The following is a 16,004-nucleotide window of genomic DNA, read 5'->3' on the forward strand; positions in this document are numbered from 1 at the left end:
GTACGTGCTCAGGCTGAGGTTGAGGACAGGGAAAGAGAGATGAGAAATACGACCGGTAGAATCAAGTGTGACTGCACTGGCATTTGAAAGGGAAGAGGAACTCTGAACCTCAAGTCTGTACTTGTGTCTCCTGGCCAGACTAGGAGAGGAAATAATAATATCCTTTTGGGTCTGGTGTTCCAGAGTAAAGTTATCCTGTAACTTATTTCCAGAGTATAGCCCTGGGGAAAAATTGCATGTCCAGCGTGTACTCTATGAAGCAAATAGGCCTAGAGAAGTTCTTGGAGGCTCTACCAGGCCCTGATCTAACTTTCAAAGTGCTGCACTCAGAATTTTGCCCTTTGGTTCATGCACAGAAAGTATCCTAAGGAAGAAGCTACAGTCTCTGTGGATCATGGCTGGCAAGTGGGGAGGACACAGAATGGTACGCACGGACCTGAGAAATGGAAATGCTCCTATGCCTATCTGGAAGAGTGGCAGCTAAAGGCAAGGATGGGAAGGCTGTAAGTGTTGGTTGAACCAGCATATAGAGAAGTGCACTGTGCTCTTCCATGCGTGCCACAGTAGTGGGTACACTCCCAAGCTCCTAGATCCTGGGCCTCTGTGGTGAGTTTGTGTGGGAAATGTTGTATTTGCAAGAGTGTAATCTAGTAGTAATACCTCGGTTCAGGAACACTTCTGTTTGCAAATAATTTGGTTCTCAAACAAACGTGTTCAACAGAATTTTGCTTCCATTCACAAACTCGACATCAGGTGACAAACACAACACAGCCATCTTCCCCACAGAAATACAAATGTGACCATCTGCCCACAAATTGTAAAAAAATTAAGTTCATATACAGAACTACCACTGTATTTGATCATATTTAAACCTAAAACTTGAAAATCATAGAAGTAACTGGCTCTTCCTGGAAGTAACTGGCTGGAGTTTTGGATATCTCACAGAACAGTGCTTTAAAACAGAAATTAAGTTTAAAGGAAAATAAATATTTCTGAGTGCATTTTTAGTTGTACACTTAATCATAGAAAGCTCTTCTCCTGGACTTGTCTCAAACTGGTTTGTTTTTCTTCTCTTTGTCAGAAAAATGATCTGAAACTTTGAACCAAGAAAAAGAGATTACAAGATGTTCTTTCAGTATAGTATTGGGTTTGCAACTTTGATTTTCCACTGGTGATTAACATGGAGATTTTTGTCTGGTAGAAATGCAAATAGTTACTGTCTGGTGGAAAAGATAATGCCTAAGTTCTCTGTTTATAGGGATGTAGTACTAACCAGTTTTTTTTTATTGAATAAACTGTCTTATCCTAATGTTCCTTTTCTAAGTTACCTATAAATAACTATCATCTTATGTGTTCTTTGAACCAATGGCAACATTCCCTCATTAGTTTCTGAATTGAATGTGACCTTTGATACAAGCTCATTTTATAACATTTTGTTTGTTTTAAAAGTTTTTGAAACCTTTAGGTTAGCATTATTATAGTTCATCTCCCACACATAATACCCCACTTAGCATCCATGAATGAGCAAATAAATAATTTAGATCTACTTAGCACATCTTATTAGAATGTGTGTATGAACTGTTTTTACCTTTTGTCCTAGGTTGAAATCCTGACAGAAAAAGTATAATGTAGGAAACTATTTTAAGAAGATGTTCGTGTCATTATTTTACTGGCGAAGAAACTGAAGTTTAGAGAAGTAGGGTACCATGCCCAAGCCATACAGCCAGTGGATAGCGAGGTAGAATTCACACTCCAAACCTGCATGTTTCCTGAGTCTTTGATATTTTTTTCACTGTACTATGGTTATGCTACTACTCTAAGTATTTGAAGACATAACAAAACCTTCTATCATCCTCACACACGTATATGCACATATGCATGTGCACACATGAAAAGAGAACAGAAAGGAAAACCCTATCCAGTTACAAGCAAGGAAAACCCACCAAAACTCAAAACTCATGAAAGAGTAATTCTGTTTTATCTGCAGGCACCCCAGGTACAGCAAATCCCACACTCCATTCATATCTTTTTGTTCACGCCATTCTACTCTCCCTCTTGTGTTACTGAACTTGATCGTTGGTCGTAACAGCCAGTGTCTTCTTCAAATTAGGAACTACAAAGCCATATTTTTTTGCTTTTTTCTTGCTAATTTCTCTCTCTGCTGGTGGCATATGATTAGCCTGCAGAGTAGAAATACTCTGCAGTAAGTTTCCTTTCTATTTATTTTGTCAGTGCTTAAGAGTGGACTTCAGAATTTTTGCTTAACTATTCCCTAAAAAACTTAAGAAAAGCAAGGCAACCCCCACACATTATCAAACTTTCCTCTCAACTGTTTCATCACAATTCAAATGTTTGCAAAGGATGCCATTTCCCGTATATTATGATCACTGATGTTTGAAAAGGAAAGCATTTCATTGCTCACCATATTCCCAAAACGAATCCAATAAAATCTAAGTACTGGTGTTGCTACTCACCACCATCCATTTAAAAAATGTATGTTTACACAAGTGTTGTTGATACAACTGGATGGCCTTGTGAAGACATTTAAAACTAAACTCACACTTTACATTTTACACAAGAATTAACTCAAAATTGTCATAGATCTCAATTTAAAACCTAAACCTATGAAACTTCTAGAAGAAAATCTTTGTAATCTGTGCTTAGGCAAAGAGATTTTTGATGTAATGACAAAAGCATAATCCATAAAAGAACATATTGATACATTAGACTTTATTAAAATTAAAAATTTTTGTTCTCTGAAAGTCACTGGTAAGAGAATGAATAGACAAGACATTGATCTAATGAAACTTTTTGTAAATTGCATTTCTGGCTAAAGATTTGCATTTTTCAAAACTTTATAAAAAGAAAACAACCCAATACAAGTTTGATAAAATATTTGAAGACTTCAGCAAATAAGAGGAAAAGAAAAAAGATGTTTGAATAGCAAGTAAGCACATAAAAATATGTTCAGTGTCGTTTGTAAAATGCAGATTAAACTTATAATGAAATACCATCTCACAACTATTCAAATAGCTAACATTTAAAAAAATCTGACAGTATTAAGTGCTGGTGAGGACATAAAACAACTGGAGCTTTCATGTACTGCTGGCAGAACATAAAACCATAGGGTTCCATGAAGTAGATCAGCAGACAGTTTGGCAGCTTCTTTGCAAGTTAAATGTGCCACAACAATTGACTAGGGTCTGTTCTTGTTCTGACTTTTGTGTGTGTGCCCCATAAAATCCAGGGACCTCTGCCTCTTCCTTTGTAGTCATCTCAGCTACCTGGATCCTCCGCCCCTGGCTTTTCCTCTCTGGCATCCCTTTGCTGTCACTGTTCGTACCTTCAGATGCTTGCAGAATTGGTATTTTCTCCACTGTGGAGGATTCCAATGTGCTTCCAGGGCGCGGGGAATCTGTTCCAGAATTCCAGGTTATTCGCAGTAGGTGTGCAAGCTGAGCTCCTCCCTGCCCCAGCTTGTCTGTGTCCTCTTTCCCCCTCCTCCCTGAGTGGAAAGGAAGATTAGATCTACACCTGCACTCCTGCTGGGTTCTCTTACCTTAGAGCAGACCTCTTTGTAAGTTTTGTGAGGGAGTCATTTGAGTGAGAGTTGTAGTGAAGGGAGGCTGGGCGGGGAAATTAGAGCAAAAGCCTGGTGAGCAGGCCTGAACCTGGTGTGGCGTGGGCCTGGAAAAACTAACAGGAATGGCTTGAGAAGCTGCAGGGAGGACATTCATCTCAGTGATGGGGGACTAAAAGGCCTTCCTTGAGGTTGGGAAGGGATTGTTGGTAAGTAGGATGCCTAGATGAAACTGAGTCTAGAATTTTGTTCAACTGCATCTCATCGTTAGTGGATTATTTGCATCACAGAAACAATCCAAAACCAGAATATTACTTTGGATTAGTTACTTTAGATGTTTCTAGATGAGGCTTTGTGTATGTGGAAGATTAATGCTATATTCTGTGTATTTTGTGTATTGTGTACATTTTGCTTCTAAAATCTTACCGCTTTGCCCATTTTTGCCTAAGCTATACAAGCCCACTTAAAAAAAAGATGGTTTTCCCCTTTATTATGGACTTTTTCAGAAAGATAGGGATGCAGAGGGTGGTCCCTGGGCCCTATACGCCTGTTATCTTGCTATAATTACCGGTTATCATTCATATAGTTTCATGTGTGGCTCCACCTTCTAGCAGTGTTGTTATTGAAGGTCCAAGACACTATGCCCAAGTAATCAGGGCTACTGTGGGATGCTGTGACAGTTGGGAGGGCTAAGGGGGGTACTGTGGTTATCACATCATCTGCTTTTTGATTTCAGTGTTAACTAATGAAAACCCAGAAATGGGCCTTAGACACAAATCTCAAGAATTAGCAAGCAGATTCAGAAAGAATGTGCATTTCACTCACATCCACAAAAGGAGAGACTTCTATTTTCAAGCTATCTCAAAGATTCCAATATAAGGCACTTGAGACTCTTTACTATAAAAGTTCTTTTTCTCCTATGTAACATGGCAGCATGTGTAACTGTTAGCCCGTTATCAGCTTATCCTGGTCTCATAATGTAACTCTGGTCTTGAAAAAATAAATTAAAAATTGTTCCTGTGTTCTGTGACAATAACTTCAGAAAAGTGATCACCAAGTGGTTGTTGTACTTGATAATTTGACATTCTGGTAATAATACAATTATTTCTGCACTCTAAAACAGTAGAAGTAGTTGTAAACTTGCATGCATATTGGAAAAATAAACATATCTCTTTTAAAAAGTTAAAGAGGTTACTGGTTCCATAATTCAGCAATCCCATTTCTATCTAGTTACCCAAGTGAAATGAAAACTTATATTTACATAAAGACCTGTGTGGAAATCTTACAGCAGCTCTGTTCACAGTGGCTCCAAACTGGAAACACTCAACTGTCCCTCAGTTGTTGAATGAATAAACAAATGAGACGTTCATACCATGGAAATCTACTCACCAATAAAAAGGAAGGAATTCTTGACAAGCACAATAAAAAGTTGAAGCTTGACCTCAAAGATTGTCTGATTCCACTTAAATAAGGTTTTGGAAAAGAAAAAAGTCTAGGGATAGAAACATCACTGCGGTTACCAGTGGCTGGGGCTGGAGGGAGGATGGAGCACACAGGGGCAGCCCATGGGAATCTGGGGGCAGGACAGGGCTGTTCCACATCTTGATTGTGATGGTGAGTACTTTTGCCAAAACCCACAGAACTGTAAGCCATAACGAGGAAATTACACCATATGCAAATTAAAGAAAGTATGTATTTATACTGCCACATCTTCTTTAATAATTGAAGATATTTACATCATTTCTTTTTTTTAATTTGCATTTCCATTTTACAAGATCCAAGAATTTTATCCCATTATATTTATAGCTGAAGTTCTTCTACTGACTTCCCCATTATATTTCTCTTTCACAAATTATAAATAAATTGAAATTTAAAACATAACAGTTTCTCATGTAGCCATAAATCTACATATAATTTTAAAATGCTGGTGATAGTGTTTTCTGTCATCAGTAGTGTAATAAAACAGCATAAATACATTACAAATGTTGGTGCATAATAAACATAAATTTACATAAAAGAAATTTACATAACAAGTAAACAGTGTTTGGAAGTCTCTCTCTTAATGAGATGGATGTCTGTGCTTTGAACTGTCCCTTTGCATTTTGCCTGGGTCACTGCACGGTGGTTCGACTCTGGGTGGGGAGCGGCTCCCTTTCCTTAGCAGGCGGGAGGGGGCTGGGAGAGGCAATCCGGGCAGGCTGCAGGCAGATACTGCAGGCAGGCTGAGGAAGGAGGCAGTCTAAGGCTTATATATACACTGCCTCTGAGTTCAGCTTTTCCTCCCTCCTCTGGGCCTGTCCAACATCTTCCATCTCTTTTCCTTAACTCTCGCTTTAGCCCTTTTGATCCATCCTTTCACCCGGTCATCAAGCTCAATTCTGCTAGAGAAAAACTGGCTTATTTTCCTCCTTGGCTCTCTGCCACCCGTGCCTTACCTGCTGCGGAAGGCAACATAGCTGTTTGCTGTTTCCATCACTCTCGGGCCTGGAACACCCTGCAGCTGTCTCCTTCTAGGCTGAGCATTTTCAGAGCTTGCTCCACAGATTTCTCAGCTCCATATTTCTCTGCCTAATGGAATGCTTGTCATAAAATAGCTTTTGGGGAGCAGCAGTAAATGTCAGAATATCAGAGAAACAGAAAGAAGAGAATATTATTTCTTCCCAAATTCCATAAAGTGTTTTGGAGTAGAAAGAGAGCAAAAGAGCTTATACCTACTGAACACTAAGGTTTATAAGACCCTAAAATGACTGGCTGATGCCTCTGTGACATTTTTATATTCCAGTGGCAAAGATATGCCAGATGTGGCCTTGTCTCTTTGGGCTGTAACCTCCACTTGGGAAGGGGCCCTATGTGTGTTCTCTCCATTTCTCCACACAGGGTGTGCTCCACATATATGGTAAAAGACAGGGAATTGCTGCAGGCTCAGGCTAGCTTGTTAATCTTGCATTCAGGTTAGCCATGGTGATGTTAATAGTGAAATTCCCTTTTTGGACACAGCTCCCTTGCATGCACCTTATGATATAATATGGCTTTGAAGTCTCATTTAATGAAAAAGAGAACAAAAACAATGCTAGTGTTATAAAATTCTAATACTATGCTTCACTGGAAGGCAATTTTAAACTGTATGTCTGTTTAAAAAATACCCTGTTGCGGTGGGTAAGACCTCTCCTGCTCTGTCCAAGAATGTGTGGAAGGGGATAAAGGGAAGAACTGCCAAGTGATTTGCAGTGTGGGCATTTGTACAGCAGCTTTGGCTCATGTGCCAAGCTTCGAGCTGTGTGCTGACCTCCAAATCAAGTTCATACTGCCAGAGGGTGAGGTGAGCCTCTCGGGGAAGAAAATGTCATCAAGGCAAGTGACAGCATCAGTCACCTGTTCTCACATGGGTGCTGCGGTCCAAGTGCAGAATGTCTTTGAGCTGATGGCTTACTCCCCCAGTGCGAGGTTGACTGGCATCCTCACAAGATTTCACTTTCAGTTATTATAAAAAACCACAAGTCTTTGCTTAGTGTGGCACTTCTGTAAACTCTCCAGTTAGTGCTGTAGCAGAAAATGCCCCCCCCCGAGTACAATTCAGTTGCCCAGGTGACAGCTCCTGTTGCAGTTCCAGTTGCTTCGATCTCTTAGAAATGGCTGGTTCCTGTGATGCATAGCTTGTCACTATGATGCATATTGTAAGAACCAATCAAAGACAGCCAAGTACCTCTGTAAACAGCCTCCCTCCATTTGCACCCCCATATAAATCTCCCTCCCTGGGCTTTCGAGGCCTGACATTGAGGAATAATTGATTCCTAGTCAGTGCCCATCTGATGTTAAATAAATCTGCCTCCAAATCCTGGATGCCACTTTGGTGTTTCTGTTTGCCATTGCAGGGTGTCACAGTTACGTCTGAGACTCACAGCCCCAGGATCCTTGCCAGGCCTGGGAATCAGTTATCAACCAGCATCACCCTGTCCTTCTCTCTGGTCCCAAGCCCACCACTGTCTGACAGAGTCCCCAGATTACTGAGATGCCCACAGACTTTAAAGGGGTTGGGGCTTAGCTGTGAATTGTGCAGATGAAATAAATCTGGAAGCTGGGTGGAAAAATTGCTAGTTTTTCTTTTTTCAAGGGGGGTTGAACTTTTTTTTTTAATTTTAAAGATTAAAAAAACTTGCTTGGTAGTTCTTTTCTATTGTGGGTCTTGAGATTGTGGTCATTTTTATCTCTTTGTAGAATATCTTTGTAGGATTGGCTGGGTGCTCATGAATTTCTTCTGTTGATCTTTGTCATGGAAGAATCTTATTTCTCCATCAATTTTGAAAGATAGTTTTGCAGGGTACAGCAATCTGAGCTGGAAGTTGTTTTCTTTCAGGACCTGAAATACTTCACTACAAGCTCTTCTTTACTTGATGGTCAGTGTTGAGACATCTGCCATGATTCTGATGGGCTTTCCTTCATAGGTGATCTGTTTCTTTTCTCTAACAGCTTTTAATATCCTGTTCTTTTTCTCAATTTCTGGGATCTTGATTATTATATGTCTGGGAGTAGGTTTATTTTGGTTTTGGCTAATTGGGGTTCTATATGCCTCACTTACATGTACATAAGGTTCTTGTCTCATGCTTGGGAAATTTTTTGCTATTACTGCTGCAAATAGTCCTTTTATGTCATTCATGTTGTCTCCTGCTCTTTCATTGACACCTGTCAGCTTTGTATTATTTTTCTTTGCCTCATCTTGCAGCTGTTGAATTGACTTTTCCTGGATCCTTGCTGTTTTTACGAGATCTTTTCTTTCATGATCATTAGCTGCAATGCTGTCTTCAAGGTCTGAGAGTCTATCTTCCATTTCATTCAAGCAGTTCTTCCAGCCTTCAATAGAATTTTTAATCTCTTGAATGTCTCTTTGAATCTGTTTCATACATTCTAATTCTTTCCTATACTGTTCATCCAAGGTTTCCATCATTTTTCTGTGCTCTTCTATTTTTTTTTAATCTATGCCTTCTTTTGATATGCCCAGCAGTTCTTTCATTATGGTTGTCATTTCTTTTTTTACCTGAGCAATTATTTCTGACCTGATTTCCTCTATAGCCTGATGTAGTTGGTTCTTTACTTCAGTTGCTATCATTTGAGAAATTTCAGGTGTGTGACTTCCATGTTCTTCCATGTTGATGTTTCCTGGACTTGTTCTGGGTGGGATGTTTGGCTGAGATTGCATTTTGCTTCTTCTTTTTGTCATTTTCAAATCTCCTTAGGTATTGGGGAGTCAGGTTCATTCCTGAAATGGCAGCAGGGGGTGGAGCCAGAGGACCTAGATCCTTAGACAGCTCACCTAGGCTTCCTGAGTCCAAGGCTTATGGTGGCAGGGGGCGGGACCAGAGGGTCTGGGTTCCCAGGCAGCTCACCAAGGTTTCCCGAGTCCAAGACCCCTCCCATGGTGGCCTAGCTTTTCAAATGAAACAAGACAGTGCCACAGGTGGAGAGAATCAAGAGGAGAGAGCAGGAAGGTCACAAAGAAACAGTTGGGTATTGAACATGAGAAGAGGAAGAAAGACTTTGCTCTCTTCAGTGGCTGAACATGCTATTAACCTCTGTTATTAAAAACCCTCAGAAGAAAACTAAGGGAACAGAGACATTCTAGGGTCCTACTTTGGCTTCTTTAGTGCCAGAAGCTAAGAGAAAGAGCTGGATTCAGAGAATGAGGATGGGCCTGGGAAGTGGGCCAAATTCCAGAGGATGCCTTAGCCTTTCAAGAAATTGGGGACATACTGCTTTTCTGAAAAGGGGAATTGTGACAACAAGAGCAGGCAAGCTTAAGTGCATACCCAGTGACCTCAGGGGATATGACCCATGGCTGGGAATTGGAGGTGAGAAGTATTCTGTGAAGTAGGACAAAAACACAGTCCTCACTGGGGATTGGAACTATGCCTTCTCCATGGTTTCCACCTCTGAGCACAGGGTTCTTCAAGGAAGAGCTGTAGTCCCTCAAGGAATTACAGACCACGCATATTTCTTACCCTTCTCCTATTTACTCTGAAAGTCAAAGAAGGAACTCTCTCTGAGTAAAGGAAAGGCTAAAAAGTTATAAATTTTTGAATGAGGAATATAAAATAAATAATGAGATGGACAAGAAGTAGACTCATGAGCTCTGGTCAGGTTGGAAGGGACTATGGGAACAATCTAGAAACAGGCTATTATTTTATATACAAGGAAAATAAAACAACAAACAGCTCTGTGTCTGAGTCTTATAGCCAAAGTGGTAGGACAACAAGAAGATTCCTTGCTTAGAAATTGCTAATTTCATATAATTTCTTCTTTGAAAAGCTGCTGCAGCAATAGGGCAGTACAATTCTGTGCATGCATGTGTATGCACACTATGTGCATGCTGTGTGTTCAGAGGTGGAGATAGGTGCCCAGGGGCCCACAGAACACCCAAATACATGTTTCTAGGCTGATCAATACTGATCCTTAGCAATGACACAGTTGGGCTCTATGACTCATAACATGCACACACTTCTAACCTGAGTGCAATAACAGACAAACATAGCTCTGCTTGCACTGTTGGCTGCTTTGATGAGGATGGTCCACTGACTCCCATGCTGTGGGCTACTTTATGGGATAGTTTGTTTGCTGTTAAACAAATAGCTTGTTCCCATGGGAAGAAGTCACTGACTTGATACATTCATGGCTCCTTGGTTGTTATCGTGAGGAACCCAGCCTTGGCCTGACTTCAGGCTGTGTGATACAGCCTTGAAGGTGGGGAGCATGAAAATCCCTGCTCTGCTCTGAGTAGACTTTTGTTTGTTTTGAAGTGCTGGGCATAATTTACAGTCATACCACCCTGAACACACCCAATCTCATCTGAAGTGCTGGGCATAGAACACAGTGTTGCTCTAACCCTGAGCTACATCCCCAGAACTTTTTTTTTGAGACAGGGTCTCACCAAGTTGTCCAGGCTAGCCTTGGACTTGTGATCCTCCAGTGATCTTCCTGCTTCAGCCTTCCCTGCAGCTGAGATTATAGGCATGTGCCACCACACCAGTCATAGGGTTGTGTCTTTCTGAAAGCCTACTATCTACCTAACCAGCTTGGGCCCTACCAATTTACTGCAACAATGGACTGTCTTTGGCACCATCCTTGGGGTCTTATTGTTCTCCACGGACAGAGAGCCAGGGAAAAGATGTGAGATTTGCTTATTATTTAACAGCAATTACTTAAACTGCTTAAATACATAATTTTTAAAAAATCTCCTATGAACATTTATTAGAGATATTAATGCCAATTCTGGGACAATTAACATGTGCAAGACCTCACTGTTCTATCTTAATTATGCTTCATTTCCATCAAGGAATTGGCATTTAATTCTTTCCAAACTGTGCTATTGGCTGACCTTCCCAGGATTAGGTCATTAAACACCAGTAATTTTTACCCGGATTCTCTGCAGACACTACACATTCGTGTACTCATTTGTTTTACTGTCCCTCTTTGCTAAAGCATCTGTTGTAGGTGGCATTGTTCCAATCCATCTTAATCAACAAATTAAACATTCCCAGGAACTTCTAATAGTCCCTAAAATGTCTTGAACTGCCCTAGTCTCTTCTGGGTCCGCTTTCAAATGGAGCCTGGGAAAGTGACTAATGCTACCAGAAATGGGTTCTATGAATGTTGCATGGTGGTCTCTCCCCAGTTTGCAGTGAGGGCAGTGTCCCACATACCACAAAGAATGTGATATGCAGTGGGGGACACAAGTATCTTACAGGCAGAGCCAACTGTCATAATGCAAGAAATGCTTGGAAACTCTAATTATTTAAATCTCATGCTGTCCCACAGTTTACCCCTGAAGCCCCAAATTAAATACTTTCTATCATCCTCAAGGAACATATTATCATAGTTCTCAATATTGGTGATTTAGCCACAATGTCTTTATAAGATGTTCTTGTAAAAGTTGATTTCACTTAGGCAAAATTGCCTACTCTTTGTTTTTGTTTTTAACCAAGGGAATTTTCTGACTTCAGCCCGTGTGTAAATACCAAGACTCTTCAATGCTGGCAGGCTGAATTCAATTATCCATACTCTCCAACCAATTGTGCTGCTCAGTATTACACTTAGAATTCTTATTGTATGTGCTTTGTTTTGCTATACCAACTTTAAGGGGAAAAATAATTCATATTTTTGAAAAGTTAGCCCAAAGGGAACCCAAATTCACTGTTGATCTGGGTAGAGTCCTCCACCTCCCCAGACTCATACTTTGGTTTTGGTTTTTCCCAAGGTATAATTTGAGTGTATCCCTAAGGACTTTTCTTTTTCTGAGGGGTTTATGGAGAGAGGGGCTGGTATTCCTACCAGTGGAAGCTGACGTTTCTGGGTTGGTGGGATTGAGTGTTCTTTGGCAGCTACCTTATGACTCAGGTGTAGAAAAATATCAGCCAACTAGTTGAATAAACTCATTCTGACACATAACACTAAAGAGAGTGGGAAGTCACACCAAAAGAATCTGTTCCACATCCTCTAACCTAGTCTTTCTCATAGGGAGAGCAAAGAAGGACGCGTGCAGTCATTTGAGCGTCTTGAGCACTGGATGGCGGGTAACGCAGCCAAGGAGGGGTGAGCAAGTAGCGATGGAGGTAGATGATTGCCCAAAGCCGCCTCTACTCCTGACTCTGAGCCAGAGGTTCCAAATGTCTCTTTTCACCCAACTCCTGTGGCACTTTTGGGGAAAAATAGTATGAGCCCTACTTTGTTAGCGAAGTGAAATGGCTTGCCAAGGTCATGAGGATAGTATATGTCAGCGCTAGCTGAGGACACTTCGTTTAATTCTGAAGCACATTGTCCTTGTGCTTGATTACAGCACCAGGTTAGCCCAGATGTGGAGAGGAATCTTCATGCCCAGTGAGCAGCAATTTCTTTACTCTGTAATAAAGTTCATCTAGAATTCCTTTTTAAAAAGAATTCCCAGAATTTACTTACAGGAAACCCATGCAGTCAATTTCCCCCAAATTTAAGTAAACTATTAAAATTATGTTTTACTCTTAGAGATGAGGAGGAAATATACCTGTCCCCACAAAGCACATACTGTAAATTGTACCTTCTGCCAATTAAGAGCAAGCACTGTTTTAGACCTCGTGGCAAGTCAGAGGGGAGCTATTTACTTCTGGTCTTAACAGTGACTTCTTGGATCTGGTAAGGAGTTACAATCTTTGTGCATCAGTTTTAAATTCAACTTTGAGTGGAGAGAGAAAGCCATGAGACACCTTAAAGGTTCTGTGGCAGGTGTCCACTTCTTTGTTCAAGAGTCATAACTGCCAAGTTTGATCTGTAGCCAATCACTTCCTCTGGACCTTCCCCAAACTGTCTGCCTGTGCCTTGGAGAGGACCTTTCAGTGAAGAACCCCCAGTGTCATCAGGCTGCCCTGGTTGTCCACAACACGTAAACTTGTAGAGTTTCATAAATAGCTTCTACCTCCTTCTGCAAGAACAGAGAAATGTCCAGAAACCCCCATGTAGAAATCTTTTCAGAATAAAATACCTCAAGAATTAAAAAAAATACATTAAAAAGAGAGCAGTTCCACATGGAAAATACCTTTGTCATCTGTTTCTCGTTACTTTCTTATCTGTTCCTCATCCTTCATTTTGATAGGTGCAGTTTTATTTTTAGAGTCTGGTCTTTATGGCTCGAGGGCTCTTGCTGTGGTTTTCCATACGTTTTCATTCACATTTTCATTGCTGAACTCCAGTGGGGGTTGTTTTGATTACTGGCCTGACTGCTGGAATTGAGGTGCTGGGTCTGTGCTGGGGGCTCTGGTCTGCGGAGAGGTGTTCAACAGCCTCAGAGATGCATTTGTTCCACTCAGCATTTCTCTCTTTGTCTTTTGAACCATGCTTATTTTGTAAGTCTGACTCATGACTGTCAGAACAGGAACAAATTTCTTACCATCTACCTTTTGTGTTGGGGGCAGGTCAGAGGAGGTCTCCAGTTGCTGGTGGTTTAAGAAAGGGATTGAAGAAAGAGCTATACAGAGGGAAGTGAAAGATACTAAGATAGTAGTGATTGCTGAATTATTATGGTTTGGGGGATATTTTGCAAGGGGAACAATACAATACAGGGAACATATTTCACAAGATTATTAGCAATAGTCAACCAAAGAATGACACACAAAAGAGTGCAAGAAATCTGTCCACACACTAAGACCAAGGAATCTGGCTGAGGGCCTGGATCCTAGAATAATGTCCTGCATGAGTCCAGCTGAAGGCTTAGAGCTCATAACACTGCCTCCCACGAGTCTACCTGGAGGCCTAGAACCCATAACAATATCTCATGCAGGCCTGTTTCACGGATCTGCGCTGGGAAGGCCCAAAGTTTAGTGGTGGAATCTAGAAAGTCTGTGCCAACAGGATGAAGGATCTGTGCTAGCAGGCTGAGGGATCTGCACTGCAGCCAGGAAACTACACTCAGAAGAACCAGAGCTCCCCCAAAAGGTACCACAGCCATCCTCAGCAACAGTGAGGTCCCGAGCTTCTCCAATAATCAAGATGTCTGAGTTCCCATCAGGGAGGCCAACGCAGCAAGCTTCTTCAGGAGACTGAACTGTGCACCATCTTCCCCTTTGGAACCAGGAAGTGATGCTCAAGGTGAGGACCAGCGCTCCCACAAAGTGAACCGATGCTATTCTCAGTGCCAACAAGGTCCCGAGCTCCTCGAAGGAGGAAAACAGCCAAGTTCATCAGGAAAGCCAGCATGACAAGCTCCTCCGAAACAACCAACAGCTCCTTACAGCTTCTATCAGCTCCCGACAGCCTTTCTCAGCTCCCAACAGCTTCACTTCCTCTTCTCCAGTTCTGCCTCTTATGCTGCTGGCAACAGTCCTCATGTGGGCCTCCCACACCCAGTGCCATGCTTACTCAGTTCAGATGGGCATTACAAGTTGATCACCAGTTGTCAATCCACTACAGTTATTAACTGCTTTCCAAAGACTATCTTTTTTCTAGCATCCTTTCCTCTAACTTATGTTGCATAGCATTACATCTCATTGTCTTTTCTTTTTCTCTTTGTGAAAGTACATGCACATCATGGTGATGTTTTACTGATCCATATGTCTTAAATGTTCTTTTTTCTCCTTGTACGTGTGCACAGGGTATGGGGAGCCAGGTGAGATGTGGCACTTTGTGTTCTGAGGGCCTGTGGCACTTTGTTTTCTGATTACTGCTGTGCATGTGAGATGGTATGTGGGACACAGTAGGACTTCGAACACAGTGTTTAGATGAGATTTTTTTGGCTTGATGAAACCCATAAGACTCCCAAATATTAGGAGCAATCAATGGACATGCAGTGGGGAGAAATTATTTTTCCACCCATTTATCAGATAACTTCGTTGCTTAGGCAGGTGTGTTAGGTAAATAGCTTCCTTGTGTATAAACACCTGCCGATGTGACTGCTACCACACCGAGGACAGCATAATTTAGTCTCCAACTTGGAAGAAATGGAATGGTGCTTTAGAGCAATGCATTCCAAGATGTTGAGCCATTTGTGGACTTCCTCCCAGGGCAGCCGAAAAGGGACACATTGAAATTGCCTGGTATTGGGTCTGGGGATTTAGCTCAGCGGCAGAGCGCCTGCCTGGCAAGCGTAAGGTCGTGAGTTCGGTTCCCGGTACCGGAGAAAAACCAAAAAAAAAAAAAAAAAGAAATTGCCTGGTATTTTCACAATGTCATCATTAAATGGCAAGGAAGGCAGTTCCCACAGAGAAAATTTATCCTGCTCCTGGCAAAGGACAGTGGTAGCCTTTGGCAGACCCAGTCACCACTCAGACAAGCTCACTGTCCCCACGTCATCCTTTGCTCCTTTATCCTTCCTTTTGTGTCCCATCAATAACCGAATGAGCGCATCCTCAGATATATCCAGAAGTTACTCCTTTCTACCACCTCCTTTGTGTCTCCTCTGGATGACCCACTGACCTTTTGCTTGCTCCCCAAAATCATCCATGCCTCTCTAGGAACATTGCACAAGAACAGCCAAAGAGATCCTTGAGCACCTAGGTCAGATCCTTCCATCTCGTGATTAGAGCCCTGTAATAGCTTTTCATTTTGCTCCAAATCAGATTGAACCTAATGAAAGTCAGCGTCCTTACCAAGGCCTCAAGTCCTTTTGCACAGCATGATCCTGGCTCTGCCATCTCTCATCCCTCCTGCATTCCTCTCTCTCCTCTGCCTGGAGACTTTTGCAAGGCTGACATTTCAACATAGGCCCAGGTGGGAATGTGATCTCCTAGGGCATCTGAGGCAGCCCTGCCCCAGTTCTATTTGAGGGTCCCCACTGGGCTCAGTGTCATCATGGTCCTTGTTGGCTCCTGACATTTTATTATTTACTCTGCTTTTTTCCAGATCATTTCCTTTGTTAGTACGTGTCTGTAGTACTGTAATGCTTACATTCCCCCTTGGTACATGTTGATAG

Source organism: Chinchilla lanigera, unplaced genomic scaffold (assembly GCF_000276665.1).
Source record: "Chinchilla lanigera isolate Chin_1 unplaced genomic scaffold, ChiLan1.0 scaffold00014, whole genome shotgun sequence".
Lineage (NCBI taxonomy): Eukaryota > Metazoa > Chordata > Mammalia > Rodentia > Chinchillidae > Chinchilla > Chinchilla lanigera.